General features: G+C 33.5%; 1 long non-coding RNA gene across 3 annotated transcripts in view; it reads right to left on the bottom strand.

Moving 5' to 3' along the window:
• LOC127860391 (uncharacterized) overlaps window positions 1–17,185 on the bottom strand; it is a 122,501-nt gene that overhangs the window by 28,563 nt on the left and 76,753 nt on the right. The gene's annotated exons all lie outside the window — the stretch shown is intronic.

Here is a 17,185-nt window from a genome sequence, read left to right as displayed (position 1 = left end):
ATGTTTAAGATCACTGGCCAATAAGTTAAAATATTTTATTTTGTAAATATCTGTTTTGAAATGTTTTACTAGGGTTTAACAGAAAGCTGAGTCGCGTAATGCAAAAGTTTGCTCAGCCTATTCAATAGCAATCTTTCAGCCTTATAATCATGAACTATTTAGTAATACGCAGACACTGCAGCTCCGGACCCGAATAAGCAAATGCACATGCTTTTTTGCATGAAGAGGTTCATTTGATTAGAGTATGTGTTTTGTATAAAAACATCAAAACTGAGATCTTGTATTAGCTACAATAACGGGATTTTGCTATGCAAACAACGTGCTTGTTCTTGCATTTGTTTTTATTAGAAACCAGGACAAAAAATGAAAACAATACAGGCAAACATGCCTTCATGTAGTACACTTATATTTATATTAATACATTGTATTTTTTATAATGTTTAATTAATTATTTAATACATGTTTAAAGCTAGGTTTAACTACCGATGGCTCATTGTTTTTGTTGAACTTTGCGTGTTACATCGGATATCGAGATAATTTACAAAGTTAAACATAAAAAAAACTCGTACATTGCATTCATTAAAATATTGGTTTAAGTTTAAATTCGTATTGATTATTGTGTACACTTTCCAGCATGGCATGGCGAGTTTTGATAATTAAATAGTCCTTAATGGAAGAGGATCCAACATTTATAAACATGCCACAACCGGATATATAAATTTATATTAAATTGGGGGAGAAGTAGATTGAGCCTTGGATAATCGACCTTCTGATCTTCTTTAAGGTATTTGAAGTAATGAGCAGCTGAATCCATCAAATACCGTTCGAATATGGTTTGAAATGAACCTTGTTAAAACTGACAAATTTCCTTTCTTATTAGATTAATTTCTTTTGGTTAACAGTTTCCCTCATTCCCCTCATTCCCTTCGTGTGAATCATTATATTTAACGGTATAACAAAGTTGAGTTCTATTGCATGCAAAGATGGTGAGAAAGATAAAAGAGGACAATGCATTGGCAATTTCAAAGAATTTATAATACCCAATTAGAGGTTTATTTTAATACATAAAAAGCCTAACAATTCGGAAATTATTTCATGGTTCTCATTTTTTCATTAATATATATAGAAATCATTTTGCGTTGAAACTCCTTTTCCAAAAAAAACGTTATGTATTCTTAAATGGGATAAGCTTACGAAAGCTAGCAAGAATGAATTGTAATTCACTTATACCCTATTGCGTTTTAGAAATTAATACATTTAATTAGGTTTGTAAAAATTACTTTTATGAGAATGTTTAAGGACAATTCATTCAATGCACACGACTATATGCACGTTCGGTTTTTATTAAATTCTAAATTACAGTCAAAGCAGTGCAACACAGTTGCATATATTGTTTTGATGCAAATTAACCGTATTACATCAATATTTTAATATGATTTGCTTATTTGTTTGGACTCTTCATGAAGTAATATTCAAAATTCAATTTGAAAATATCACAACCGTATTGAAAGTATATAACAAAGCTTCTGTCTATAACAATCTGTTCACTCGGACAATCGCATAGAAAGCATTTCCAACCCAAGCTCTGGCAACGACATTTTTCATTACATTTAAAATGACAACGAGCTACTTTTATTTTTTTTTGCATTATTTAAATTTAGCTTCAAATACTCTTTACTGCCTCTTATATAACACGTACAAAATCGCTCACAACAATAATGTTGTGGTCTAAAATATAAACGCTCTAACTTTCAAACTGGCTCTAATTCTCCAACGTCAATATATATTCTTCGGATATATCTGACAAGATTGCGTGAACGATACGATAAATTGGTTTTTATTTTGGTGTACGAAACGGTTCAAAAGTCTTAATCGTATCATACGGTTTAGCTAGAATCGTATGGTGTACGAACCGGTTCAAAAGTCTGAATCGTGTCATACGATTTAGCTAGAACCGTTATGGTGTACGGATAGGTCCAAATGTCTGGACCGCGTATCAGAAGGTTTAGCTAGAATCGTATCAGACCGTTTTGCGATCATAAACCGTCTGATACGATCGTATCAGACGGTTTTGACTTTTGGACCGATTGTACGCTTAACTGTTTGATGCGAAACCGTATGATACGATTCGTATCAGACGGTTTACGATTCGTATCATACGGTTTGACCTATCCGTACACCATATGTTCGTATGGTGTACGGGTAGGTCCAAAAGTCGTATTCGTATCAGACGGTTTTGTTAGAACCGTATCATACGGTTTATAAACCGTATAATACGCTTTAAACCGTATGATACGCTTTTTATTATTTTGGACCGGTTCGTACGTTAAACTGTATGATTCGAAACCGTATAATACGAACCGTATCAGACGGTTTATGACAGGTATTATTCAATGTCCAATCAGCCAATTTATAGATTTATTCAGTGTAAACCGTATGATACGGTTTACGCTTAACCATATGATACGAATCGTAAACCGTCCGATACGAATCATATCATACGGTTTCGCATCAAACAGTTAAGAGTACAATCGGTCCAAAAGTCAAAACCGTCTGATACGATTGTATCAGACGGTTTATGACCCCAAAACCGTCTGATACGGTTCTAGCTAAACCGTCTGATACGATGGTATGATACGAATACGACTTTTGTATGGGATACGGATAGGTCCAAAAGTCGTATTCGTATCAGACGGTTCTGTTAGAACCGTATCAGACGGTTTATAAACCGTATGATACGATTAAACCGTATGATACGCTTTTAAGACTTTTGGACCGGTTCGTACGTTTAACCGTGTGATTCGAAACCGTATGATACGAATCGTATCAGACGGTGTATGACGGGTTATATTCAATGTCAAATCAGCCAATCAGATCTAAAAATAGGTTTATTCAGTGTAAACCGTATGATACGAATCGTAAACCGTCTGATACGAATCGTATCATACGGTTTCGCATTAAACAGTTAAGCGTACAATCGGTTCAAAAGTCAAAACCGTCTGATACGATCGGACGGTTTATGACCCCAAAACCGTCTGCTACGGTTCTAGCTAAACCGTCTGATACGATGGTATGATACGAATACGATTTTTGGACCTATCCGTATCTCATACTTTTGGACCTATCCGTACACCATAGGTTCGTACGTTAACCGTATGATTTGAAACCATATGATACGATTCGTATCAGACATTTAAGACGGATATTACAAATATATTTATTAAGTGTAAACCGTATGATATATGGTGTACGGAGATATCCAAAAGTCGTATTCGTATCATACCATCGTATCAGACGGTTTAGCTAAAACCGTATCATACGGTTTTGCGACCAGGTGTACGGATAGGTCCAAAAGTTGTATTCGTATCAAACCATCGTATAAGACGGTTTAGCTAGAACCGTATCAGACGGTTTTGGGGTCATAAACCGTCTGAAACGATCGTATCAGACGGTTTTGACTTTTAGACCGAGTGTACGCATGACTATGGGGATACGGATAGGTTCAAAAGTCGTATTCGTATCAGACGGTTTAGTTAGAATCGTATCAGACGGTTTATAAACCGTATGATACGCTTTAAACCGTGTGATACGCTTTGAAGACTTTTAGACCGGTTCGTTCGTTAAACCGTATGATTCGAAACCGCATGATAGAATCGTAACAGACGGTTAATGACTGGGAATATTCAATGTATTATTCAATTTAAAAATGGATTTATTCAGTGTAAACCGTCTGATACGATTTACGCTAAACCGTATGATACGAATCGTAAACCGTCTGATACGAATCGTATCATTCGGTTTCGCATCAAACAGTTAAGCGTACAATCGGTCCAAAATTCAAAACCGTCTGCTACGATCGTATCAGACGGTTTATGACCCCAAACCAGTCTGATACGATTCGCGCTAAACCGTCTGATACGATGGTATGATACACATCCGACTTTTGGACCTATCCGTATCCCATACTTAACTGTTTGATGCGAAATCGTATGTAACGATTCGTATATTAAGACGGTTTACGATTCGTATCAAACGGTTTAGCGTAAACCGTATCATACGGTTTACACTGAATAAATCTATAAATTGGCTGATTGAACATTGAATATTACCCGTCATAAAGCGTCTAATACGATTCGTATCATACGGTTTCGAATCATACGGTTTAACGTACGAACCGGTCCAAACGTCTTAAAAGCGTATCATACGGTTTAAAGCGTATTATACGGTTTATAAACCGTCTGATACGGTTCTAACTTAACCATCTCATACGAATACGACTTTTAGACCTATCCGTATTCCATACATAAACCGTCTGACACGATCGTATCAGTCGGTTTTGACTTTTGGACCGATTGTAGGCTTAACTGTTTGATGCGAAACCGTATGATACGTAAGTTGAAACCGTGTGGTCCTATTAAGGATGCAGAATGGTTTCTGTTTTAACGTTTTTTCCTCTATATAATTTCTGGCAAGAATTAGCAAAGCTGTGAAGTTGTTTTTATTTTTTTAAGTAGAAAAAGAAGAGTTAATTGAAAGAAAATTATTGTACATTGATTTATTGCATTTATTTCAATATAATTATAATTTTTGGACACCTTAGTTTTTGTCTCTAAATTTTCGGACACCTGCAATTTTTAAATATTTTTCGTATCTGAATTTTCGGACACGAATTATTTTTAAGTGTCCAAAAACATAGAGTAATTACGGTAACAAAATATCGACGGATCCTATAATATTAAATCAAAGCGCCGTAGGCGCTGAAGGCCTGGGGCTAGATTTAGTGCGCTTGGGAAGAAGTTTAGTTCTTTAAAAAAGATAGTTCGACTATGTATATAGATGTCAATATCTTTATACATAGTCAAACTATCTTTTTTTAAGAAGACGTTTTGTCGGAAGTTTTTTATTATGTATGATTTAGTATGTGTATGCATTATTATTAACAGGTTTATAAAAATCAAGGCTGCAGCTGCATTTTTCAAAAAGTCACAATGGATAGTCGATCATTAAGTCATGGTCATCCTACATAGGCGGTGAAGATATGTGGCTGGGAACCAGATTATGGCCCATCTGGGTCTGTCACTTTTTGTGTGTCATAAATGCTGAATGCCCGTTTTGGATGAAATGACGTCCTTATTCAACCAGTATCGGTACATGTTATGCTGATCAGTTTATGTTGATAATATCTCTATTGATCGCGTATCTGGATGAACATAATTAATTTCAAAGTACGGAATTAATTGTACTAATATTAATCCGTAATACTCACATATTCAAAGTACGGAATTAATTGTACTAATATTAATCCGTAATACTCACATATCCATAATTGATAAAATTAAGTAGACAAAATACATTAAGTTAACAATTGCTATGGAAACAGTAATTTGTGGATTGCATATACATGCTGTTTGTGATCAACAATGCATTTGAAGTTAATATATAATTAATCTTCGCATAAGTGTCAAACCAAATTCACTAGTGCATTTCATATGTAGAGATTCAAAAACATGATTTTCAACTAAAACAAAATTAAAGCAATAAGCACTACATATTTAATGGCACTCGTCACTAATTAACTCACTATAGATTGAACTTTAAACACCAAAATATTTATTTACATGTACAAATAAATCAAATACAAACATAACATGAACACATACGTTAACATCACATATCTTGATATTTAAATGAACTACAACAGTATTAGTGATATTATTTTAAGACCACAATATTAGCAGGCATACAATACATTGTATTTCTTATCGTGTAAAGAATATTTTAAAGTTAGATCACTATGAATGAGTTGTTTATCATTAATCAAACAAATGTGTCCACACGACACGGATGCCCCCAACTGTAACTTTGTCACTACATAAAAGCAGTAGATGCTTTTTTCTGCCAATTCTTTGCATGCATGTTCGAACTTGGCCTAGAGCAGTCTAGATACAACTTGTGAACAAGTTTGGTGAAGATCAAATGAAAACTACTTGAATTAGAGAGCGGACACCAAGCTGAATGTTTAAAACGCAATAAGTGACCCAGTGAACACGTTTTTTGCCCGGCATGCCCCATGTTCACAATTGGCGTAGACATTATGTAGATACAACTTCTGACAAAGTTTGGGAAAGATCGGATGAAAACTACTTGAATTAGAGAGCGAACACCATGCTGAATGTTTGAAACGCACTAAGTGACCCTATGACATAGTTTTTGACCCGGCATGACCCATGTTCGTCTTGACCTAGACATTATACGGATGCAACTTTTGACCAAGTTTGGAGATCGGATTAGAACTACTTGAATTAGAGAGTGAACACGAAAAGTGTTACGGAGGACAGACAGACTGACAGACGGACACTGCGAAAACTATATGCCGCCAGTTGGGGGCATAAAAAATATATTTTCATGTATCTGACATGGTGTGCAGAAACAACAAAAATGTAAAAAGAAATTCCCTTCTCATACTTAATATATTACATATGGATGACAGACTGATTGGAAAAACAACACAAGATACACATTGTTGATATTTTGTACTCAAATTCATGCACATCAATAAAAAAGTATTGTATTTATTCTTTGAAGAGAAGCACCTGTTTAGTCTGGATTAAAAAATCTTATCTGTTAAAAAATGTCAATCACAACACAACATGAACACAATATATTGTCCATATTATCATCCACACAGAGTCCAAACTGTCAGTAAACTTGGTAAGCTCAAGTTGCATTAGGATTTGCCAAATTCACTTGTAAAGATCTGCAATAATTAAAATAAAAATGACTGATTAGAAACCTTAAACAAACCCATAAAAAATATCACCAGTAGATACCATAGGCTTGACAACAATTTATTGAAATTGAAAACCATGTCATGTTTTAGTTTTGCCTAAATGCTTGTTTAACTTACTCTATGTGAAAATAACACAAGCAAAATTATTAAAATTATATAATCAAGACGAAAAAAAGATTATTGCTTGGTACATTATACAATCTGAACCCTCAAGATATGCATAGTGAATAGTATAATGTCAATGTTTAATATTAAAAAATAGTATCCATACTTAACACCATAAAGGTAAACCATCTGTGTTGGGAGAATAAAGCGCATCCCAGTTAACATTTTCACGGATTTCTATCTAAATATTTCACTATTTTAAATGGGATGAAGTCGAGAGCCGGCTGATTAGTGAGAGTTTTCTATAGGCATCATGTTTTTTTTTAAACAAATCAGTATTTTTTCAGTAATGTGCAATGACGCGTTTGAACGGTTAGAAAAATGTCGGATCAGTGTTGGGACTTCATATTACAAACGCGCGATTGCACTTTACTGAAAATTACTTATTTGTTAAAAAAAATCATAATATACTATATAGAACATTCTCAAGAATGAGCAAGCTCTCGACTTTATCCCATTAAAATGGTGAAATATTTAAAAAGACATCCTTAAAAATGTTATCCTGGTCGCGCCTTATTCTCCCAACACATATCTTAAAGTCACATGGTATACATGAAGGTGCAGTGTAAACAATGCAAGGTGTAAATCATATAAAACCTGCTATTTAGCAGCACATCATAAAGTGTTCGCACTCCACTTTTGCCCAATCTGTTTTTCATGAGGTGGATTTGGCACATCCATCTTTTAGCCCTATATCATGATAGTTAATCATTGAAACTACCAGGTAGTAGGTTCTGCCCCTGAATAAATAAAATATAGCAACATATTAATGTATGATTGTGTTATAGTTGAAAATAATATATGACAATGAAAACAAAGGTCTGCTGAAGTATTGAATCTCAATACAATCTTAACGATATTCCGATAGTCCAGAAACATATTTACTGAGAACATTTAATCAGTTTTCTTAAGCTGCAACCTCTTGGTCATGTCTGACAATTCATTGAAAATAGAAAGTTTCAAAAGCATTACCACATATTTGTGTAGTTGGTCGTGCTTTATGAGAAAGATATTTTTTCTTTCTACTTTCTTTATTTGTTTTTATGAATCTTAGATCATCGATGCTTTCATGTTAAACTTGATCATGAACACAACCTTTAATATTGACATCCAAAACTATAAATTTTGACAAAAATAGAAACATTTAAATATGTACCAATAAAAATAATCAAATATACATTGTAATTAAACATTTTCCTGGCATATGCATAAATGCTATCATTTCGCATGGAATTGTCATCGCTAACCTGTCATTGTGAGATTGCACAAAGATTTGCAACATAAATTTGATATTAGTTTTTAATACAACCTTGCTCAGTTCACAGTCTGTTAAATGTTATACAATAATTTTAATTACATAAAATTAAAGTAGAATACGTCTAAGCGAATATATGCCCGTAAATTGTTCAACGAAATGTTAATATTGTCATTATAGAAAAGTTCAACAACAAATGATAAATTTAGAAGTGTTTAAGATTTTGACAACTACCTAGGCAAACAGACACATAAACAGCGTCTAAAATCGTCGTTATTTCCGCCAAAACGGCTCATACAAACATCATTATTGGTGTAATATATTCATTAAACATGAAGTTCCATCCTTTAAGACCAACTTTGATTTTTTTTAATGAGAAAAACAAATGAAAACATTATTTTAATTTACCTTTGACAAAAACCAGGAAGTTTATCCGAAAATTGTCACTGTCGACTGTGCCCTACTGTATTCATTGTTATTAAAGCTGAGGTTAATTTAAACCATGTAAAAATCAAGAGAAAATACGGAAAATTAAAGTTTCACTGACTTATTTTTATTGGAGTTCAACGTTAATGGCAAACAAGTTGTTATTGTTTTGACAAAGTCCGCGAAACGGTAGTCAGAGACCGTCAAGTGAGCAACTTATTCTCGCATGAATATGTAAACAAAAAAACTATGTCGTAGCCAATGCTTAACAATTTTGATTCAATAATTTTTTTTTTACATGTATTAAAGTTCAAAGTAAAACTATAATTAATGGCAAACAAGTTGCTCTTGTTTTGACAAACTCCGCGAAACGGTAGTAAGAGACCGTACAGTGAGGAACTTATTCTCGCATGAATATGTAAACAATAAAAACTATGTCGTAGCCAATGCTTAACAATTTTGATTCAATAATATTTGTTTACACTTTGTATGACACTGTCATGTTATATAGTTATGTTCTGTATTTACAAGCCGGGTTATTGAGATCTGCAAAGAACTACTTTTATTGCGCACGCACTTATTATAAGTGGTAAATCGGAGTTATACAATTTTGGTTTTGGCAGCCAGCCAAGTCAGCTTGTCTCCGAAATCGTTATCATTACTATGGCATAGGGCTTCGCCCCCAGGCCAAAAAGAAGATTCATATTCATAGTTTTAATGTGGTTAAGTCCGATACAGGTTTTATAATTGCTATACATTTTATAATGCAGTATTGACTATAACAATCAAGTGTCGTATTTCAAAAACATAGAAAATGAACATATGATTTATTATCGTAAGACTTATTGACTTTTTTTTCTTTATAGTTTTGCAGAAGTTCCTCTGTTTGTGACGGTTCTGTTGCAACAGCAAACGTAATATGCGTGTATTGAGCTGCAGGGATACTTTTATATGTAAAACATATTGTAAAAGAATTCATTGCTGGAATTTACGTTTGTAAATATGCGTGCAAGAACACTGTATTAAATACAGCTAAATGTGTGTCGCCCATTCTCAATTACATGATACAATTCCATGTACCCGATGTCGGTGAGCTTTTCTATACATCGTGCAACGAATATGTAATCTAGGCGCTTTACAGTTTACATAACCTAAATAGACACTAAGTTTAACTATTTTTTTTTAAAGGTGTATAACAAAACAAAATCAATATTTAAACTTAAATATGTCATTTTGACAGGTTCATTACTGTTGTTATTCAACTGCGTCATGTTTAAGCGCACGCATTGCTTTTATTGAACAAAGTACTCCAATAAAAATGATATGATTTTTATAATAACAGGCAATTTATATTGTATATAACCTAAAAATACAAAAGAAGAAAATGTGTGTTTTTGCTACAAGCAAATAAAATACGGTTTTCTGTAAATCAGAAGAAAGGTTCGTTACACTACATTGGTGAAAAAAAGTTCCTTTCTTTAATACATTAATACCTATTTCAACTTTAAAATACATACGTACTGATTATGTTCCCTGTCAAGATAAAACAAGAAACTTGAAAAAATGCAAAGAAACGCAATTACTCTATGTTTGTTTCCTCGAATTGCGAATTTTGAATTGTCATTGACAGGTTCGTTACTCTTTATCTGAACTTAAGTCTGACATTTACATGCTTATAAACCTAAAAGAAATTTAGATTAAGTTATAAATCATTAAAATTTGGTTAAACAAAATCTTATTCGAGCTATCTTAATTCTGTAGTGTAGTCGATTGAAAAGTTTGTTATGGCAGGTTCGTTACCGGGTTTATCAAAATACATGCAAATATGCCATATTTGGAAGAAGGGCGAGAATTTGTTTTGCACGTTATCGTATAACGTCATCAAGGAGAACTATATATTACATTTTGTTATTTCAATTGTCGGAACTGGACATACCGATCGTTAAACTGATACTAGATTTGCACACTCTAAAATAAAGAAAAGACAAGAAAATTCCCCTACAAGCTGGCCATTATTTACGTTATTGATAATACACTGAGAGTTTTTTAGATATGTTTTATATTCTTTTTTTACGAGATATGCTTTACTGGTATATACACGTAACAGGATGAGTTATTTTATTAAGTGCGATTAGTTATCATTTTCTGTTTGAAACAAGCCTAATAAAATCGAGTTATTGTATAATAGAAACACATAATTTTTTTAAATTATTTTATGTATGGTTTTGAATACATGTTGCATTGTATTATGTTTGTGTTGTTTTTTTCATAAAAAGTGTCGATCCTATGTACTGCAAATGACATTAAGTCTCGTCTTATTATCTACCATGTTGTACTTTATATGATCGTCTTTTCCATATACTAATTATTAGTATTATGGATATGTGAATAATAAATCATAAACATGTAGTACCACATGAAAATGGGGGCACACACCTTCATATATTGGCAATAAACCTCATTTGTTTTCTTCTTTCATTCAAATGTGTAAGCTCCCTTTTACAGGCCTAGTTTTTTCCCGCGGATCATATTACAAGCTTCATGTTTACAGCACGAAGTGGTTACATGTTATGAAACTGCAACTAAATCGCATGTTAAAACCCACTAAACCCACCTAACGTGCATGTAAGCGCTGAAAACGTGAAAGTGCGTCCTAAGTTTTCAAACAATCTGTTGAATACGTATTGTATTGTAATTTTTGCAATCTGATACAACGCCCGGGAATCACGGTCTGATAAAATCAATATCCCAGCCAGGGGCGTAGCTAGCATTTTTTCAGCTCTATACGGCTGTGGTGATATTTAAAGCATATCTAGACATATAATAAGATAAAAAAGTGCCAAATTTGTCAATGCATATTTTGCCCAAAATAATGATTTAGGTTTACCACTGAAAACTTCACGTATCATTCGATGCGTATATGTAAGGCAAATGTATAATGGTGTTACGACTTCAACCTGCTGGTTATTCATGAAACGTGAGTAATTTTGTGAGAATTACGTTATGACCTTTTTTCTTAACGTAATGTTCAACACTTGAACTTGCGGGGTACACAATTCGCGCTATTTCGATTGCCGATGTGCTCGTGCGGTCTTTATATAACTCAGTCCGTGTGAAGAAAAGCTACTTATTTTTAACAAGAACACTCGTTTAAATTGTAGCCTAATATGCTTGTTCGTTGTACATGAATACACGTCAGTTCTAATGCTTAGCGGTCCACTGCTCCAACTATGTTCAATTTCGGTCGTGATATTGAACATAATCAGCATCATCATCAGCATCATCAGCAGCAGTATCAGCATCATCATCAGTAGCATCATCATCATCATCATTAGCAGCAGCAGCAGCATCGTCATCGTCGTCGTCATCATCGTCATCAGCATCATTTTCATATGATACTTCACGTGTCTGAGATATATGTGGTTCCAATAGCTGTATTTGGCATACTTACGTGTTTTTTTAGTCGTTCGCTTGCGAACAACTAAGGTTAAGAACAAGTTTTGAAAGTCGGTCTGCTCTTAACTACGCTAAGAACGATAACCACCGCATCTGCCTGTGCACACTGATTAGCCTGTTTATACTTCACCACTGTTGTGTATATGTAATCAATAGTGTTTAACAGCTTGTGCGACGACATTGGCCAGTTCGTCATTGACCTCTGTACATATTGGCTGCGTTCAGGAAAAACGGGGCTTAATGCATGTAAAATTAAAGTGAACAACTTCATTTATATTTTACCGTACAATTATTAAACCTTTAACATAACATATTTATCTAAATCTTAAACTTGTAAAAATTCAAAAGTATGTTAATTAATTTCAAATACCCGTTATAATATAAATATGAAGCTTGAACTCTGGTATATATTATTGGGACGCATTGACCATGGCATATATTAATATTCTGTATCTGTCTATTGTTGAAGATCGTGTGCCTTTAACATGATGAACGGGAGGGCTTGTGCGCGTGATATTTTCTTTATGTTAATACATGTAATATTTATAAGAACTTGTGGTTAATATGCCGTTTCCAAGACGAAAGGCGTAAGCAAGAATGCGAGTAGCGAAGGCTCTTGAAAAGAAGAGACAGGAGTGTAAAAAGTTGCAGGCAAAACACATTGAACTGAAAAAGGAATACAATACCAAAATGAGAGCAATATAGAGAATAAAAATAAGAATGCAACGTTCAGCGCTATCCATCGATACCGTGACCACCACTATGTCACCAAAAAACTTTGACAAAGTATCAACTCAAAGATATGAGTTCTTCATCGAAGATACCACCAAATGTTAAACGTCAGCTACTCCTTGGAAAAACAATATTAAGCGAAATTAAAGCAAGCAGAAAAGATAAGTCCAAGTCGTCAAGTAGATCGATGTCGATTCGACTTCTGAAAAAATACAGACTAATAAGAACATTCAGTCAGAACACAGGCATAAACCGCCAACGTTTAACATTTACACCAGCATGTTACTTGTAAGGTAAGAAGGCGACGAGAAATGGAAAAGTACCAAACATCGGTGATAGAATTCATATCCCGAGACTCTAGACAGAACCCGTGACGGAAAGACAAACTCAAGTGCAACGGTGAAACCCACCAGAAAAGAACTCTCAACGACTACCTGAAAACCTACATAGAAAATATATCGGGTGAAAATCCAGACCTAAAACTATATGTGGCTTGTTTTTGTCGAATCAGACCAACCTACATCAAACTTACGTCATTTACATCTCAAGTAGTTGTCTTTGTACAAAACACCAAAATGTTGCTTTATGTTTAAAAGCACTGACGCCTGCTGGATTAGATATAACCTTCAATCCTGAAACATTTATCAAAGAGGAAAGTCATATGGGAACCGTGAGAATGAACATGCTAGGGAAATTGAAATATGGTTAGTGGAAACGCGTTAGGGTGGACGATACATGCAGAACAAGGATGGTGAAAAAAATCACTGAGATTGATCTGTCAAAAGAAACGTTTGTCCCAACATTTGAACAAAAAATTGAAGAGTGTGTTGATCATGTAGAAAGAGTGCGTAAACAGTATAATGAAAAAAGAACCCGAAAATAAAATCTGGGGCCAATGATGTACTAATTCAAATGGAATTTGCAGAAAATCATACCATAATCTGTTTTATAGCTTTAAATAAATGCTTTGTCGTTTGAAATCACTTAGATGTAGTTATGTATTCAATAAGTTACAAACCTTTCAGAGGATGTTAGCATACGGAATTCAATGTACCGAAACAATAGGAAGAACTAAATTGATGATCGAGATTTTTCATGAAACACTTATACACACGTCGTACATTTAGCTACATTACCTTTAAAAATTGATATTGAAATACCGATACGCCGATAATAATTAATCCTTAAATGTACTATTTAAATGAGAATAGCGGTATTCACGTTATGTACTTGCCATGCACAGATAATAAATAACAAATGACGTGAATTAGACAAAGTGCCATCATGGCGCTTAGCGTGTAAGTCTCATCTGTGACCTGCAGCAATAATGCTAAATAGGAGCCCGCTAGCATAGCGCAATACGCATACTACATTTATTTGTCTAATAAAATAGTATTGGCTAAATAAAGACAACACAATTTAGTGTGACTGGACAATTGTTAAGAGCAAATTATGTTGAACTTACACAGGAAAATAAAAAATCGTACTCTTGCAAAAATGAAACTACCGGTGGGAGGAAAAAAAATACCGGCCTTGCTTTTCAAACATTAAATAGGAAATAGAAAAATGTTTGTCTTTTTATATTTACAAGTATGTCTCATTTTACATCTAAATATATATAAGTATGTTTGTGTTATTGCTTCTTAACAAGAACACCTTTACAAACACATCAACTTGTTGTTAAATTGACCTTTAATGAGGTTATTTTATAGTTAAACATGCACTATCAGACAGCCAAGGTTTTCCATATGTCGTTTGATTATAGTTGGGCTTGTTAAATAATATATGTTTTCAATGATTGTACAATAAATTACAAACCAACCATTTTCTCGTGCTTCATTCATTCAAGATAAAGCAACGCGGAAACATCCTTCAACATAGGTCCACACTGCTGACGTAAAAAACAGGTACGATTTTTGAATTATGTGTATGCATTAGAGTTAAAGATACTCGCTAAAAGGCTTTTTGATCAAAACATAATTATATTTAACAAATAATAGCGTTACACACATGAGTGATAGTTTATACTTTAATATTTTTATAAGCAAAGTTAACATGTGTATCAGAAAAGAAATAAAAGTTAATAAACCCGTATAACGGTAAATTTGTGATAAAAGTAGCATCTTTATTTCAGAACATTTTTTAACGAAAACTTCGTTACGTAAAATTAACGAACTATATGAACTCCAACATATTGCCAACAATGAAACGCCTGAAAATCAAAGCAAAGAGACGCGTGTGCGCAGACAGAGTACATCACTGAGCAACACCTCTGTTCCGCAAGGACAACGATAGTATCACCTCGTTTGTAGTCGAACGTTACAGAGGTGTGTAACGGAAGACTTTTTACAAAACATTATCCTAAATAGTACACTTTAAAGGGACTATAAACCTCGATTGACGAAAAAAGAAAAGTTCTTATTGGTATATTACATTACTTGAAAAAAGTTGTTAAGATTCCATATATTCAGTATATTCGGTAATAAATTTTACTGGGTATGTCCACCAGGTAACTACAAGTTAACTATAAATAACGTAAGTAGATTGCTCATCATCGTCTCCTGGTAAACCTGGGAATGCAAATTGTGCATGCGTAGTGAATTGTATATATTTTATATATAAAATTATCACTCTACTAGCGTTATTTAAAGTGTGTATATGAATATGTCACCTAATTTCGCGATGTTCTTTCGATTTTACATCGCGAAATTGTATTACCGAATATATTGAAACTATTAACTTTCGTCAAGTAATGTAATAGCACAGTCGTGATATTTTAATCAATATAAACTAATAATTGTAAAAAAATACGGTATTTTAAAACATTTTTGACAGTCCCTTTAAGTCCTGCTACCCTTGCCGTGTGGTCAGTTTACGAGGGACATATATTTATGTAAATATTTTGGTTACAGTTTTAACCATGGAGACTGATATTCCTACGCGGTTTTTCCTTTGATCGCGGTGTTCAGGCGGAATACTTTCGAGACGCAAACGTGTGCTCCAACAAATATAAACTTCTGATATTCGTTTGCGTGACAAATTTTGCAAAATTACTAACTAATAAATCAGAGGATCCTACAAGTTTTATCAACGATTTACTGCGGGCAATTGATGTCAAACGATTAGCGCTGTGTAAAATTGTGTTTTTACATCTAACGGATGACGATACGACGTTTCAAAACAAGTTCCATGGTTTAGATATACATATGCAATATGAGAACTCATTTGAGAGGTTTCTCGTCGAAGTTTTGAAAGAGTGCGAAACAACGGCGGAGGACAATAACTTGCTAACAAAATGGTAACGTTTGATGCGTCAAAGCAATTTGAGGATACCTTAAAGAGAAGCATAACTTAATTGAATAACAGTTTTGAAATATTCATCGACAGCCTACATATTTTTAGTAACAAGTGTATACGCTAGATTAAAATAAAGATCATAATTCTCAAGTGACAAAGGCACACCTATTCAGAAGAGAAGTAAAACGTATAATGGTAGATGTAGTGTTTTGGTAGGGCTATAATTCGTTTGAATATGGTTTTTAATACAGAATTTAACGGTACTGTATTTCAAAGTGTGTTTTGATTTATCAGATCAATATGTACTGTATTGCGTGTTTTAGTGTTTGGGAAACATATCTTTTGTTTAAGTAATTGATCTTTTTTAACCCATCGCATATGCTTCAAGAAGTGTTAGAGTGGACATTCTTGAAACAATAAACAGATGTATTAACATTTTCTCGAAAAAAGGATGTGTTTAAATCATTTTTTCTCCACAAAAGTAATTTGATGTGGTTGTTATATGAATTCATGCTATTATAGTTTATAATGGTTACAAGTCAGTTTTAATTTACGTGTGTCATACAGCTAATGCTACTTAGATTCTAATGAAACATGTGTCAGTTTCTTATAACGCATTACATTAAAATGTTAAGACGTATAAGTATATCATATTTAAAAGTTTCAGTTAATAAAATAACACACACATGACTTGCTATATATAATACATTTTATTGTCCAATATTCAGCTTAATATAACATTTGTTATTTTGTCAATACTTCTTATGCATGTGTATATTTCAACATTCGTAAATATTGTTGTCTAGACGTTGTATTTTTGTTAAGATTCGATCTTTATATATTGAAACGTTTTGACGCCATATAATGTTTTAAAACAATATGAACATGTCTATACTTTGCACTGAAATATTGCCTATTTAAATGAGGTTAAATCCTTAGACTACAACATCCAAATTAATGAAACAGAATACATATTTTTGCTGCATTACACTGATGTTTCTCTGAATAAAACATAAGATATTTAACCACAATTCATCTGTTACGCAGGGTTTAAGGTACATTTC

This window comes from Dreissena polymorpha, chromosome 15 (genome assembly GCF_020536995.1).
Source record: "Dreissena polymorpha isolate Duluth1 chromosome 15, UMN_Dpol_1.0, whole genome shotgun sequence".
Lineage (NCBI taxonomy): Eukaryota > Metazoa > Mollusca > Bivalvia > Myida > Dreissenidae > Dreissena > Dreissena polymorpha.
The sequence above is the reverse complement of the archived record's forward strand: the minus strand, read 5'-3'. Positions and strand labels throughout refer to the sequence as shown.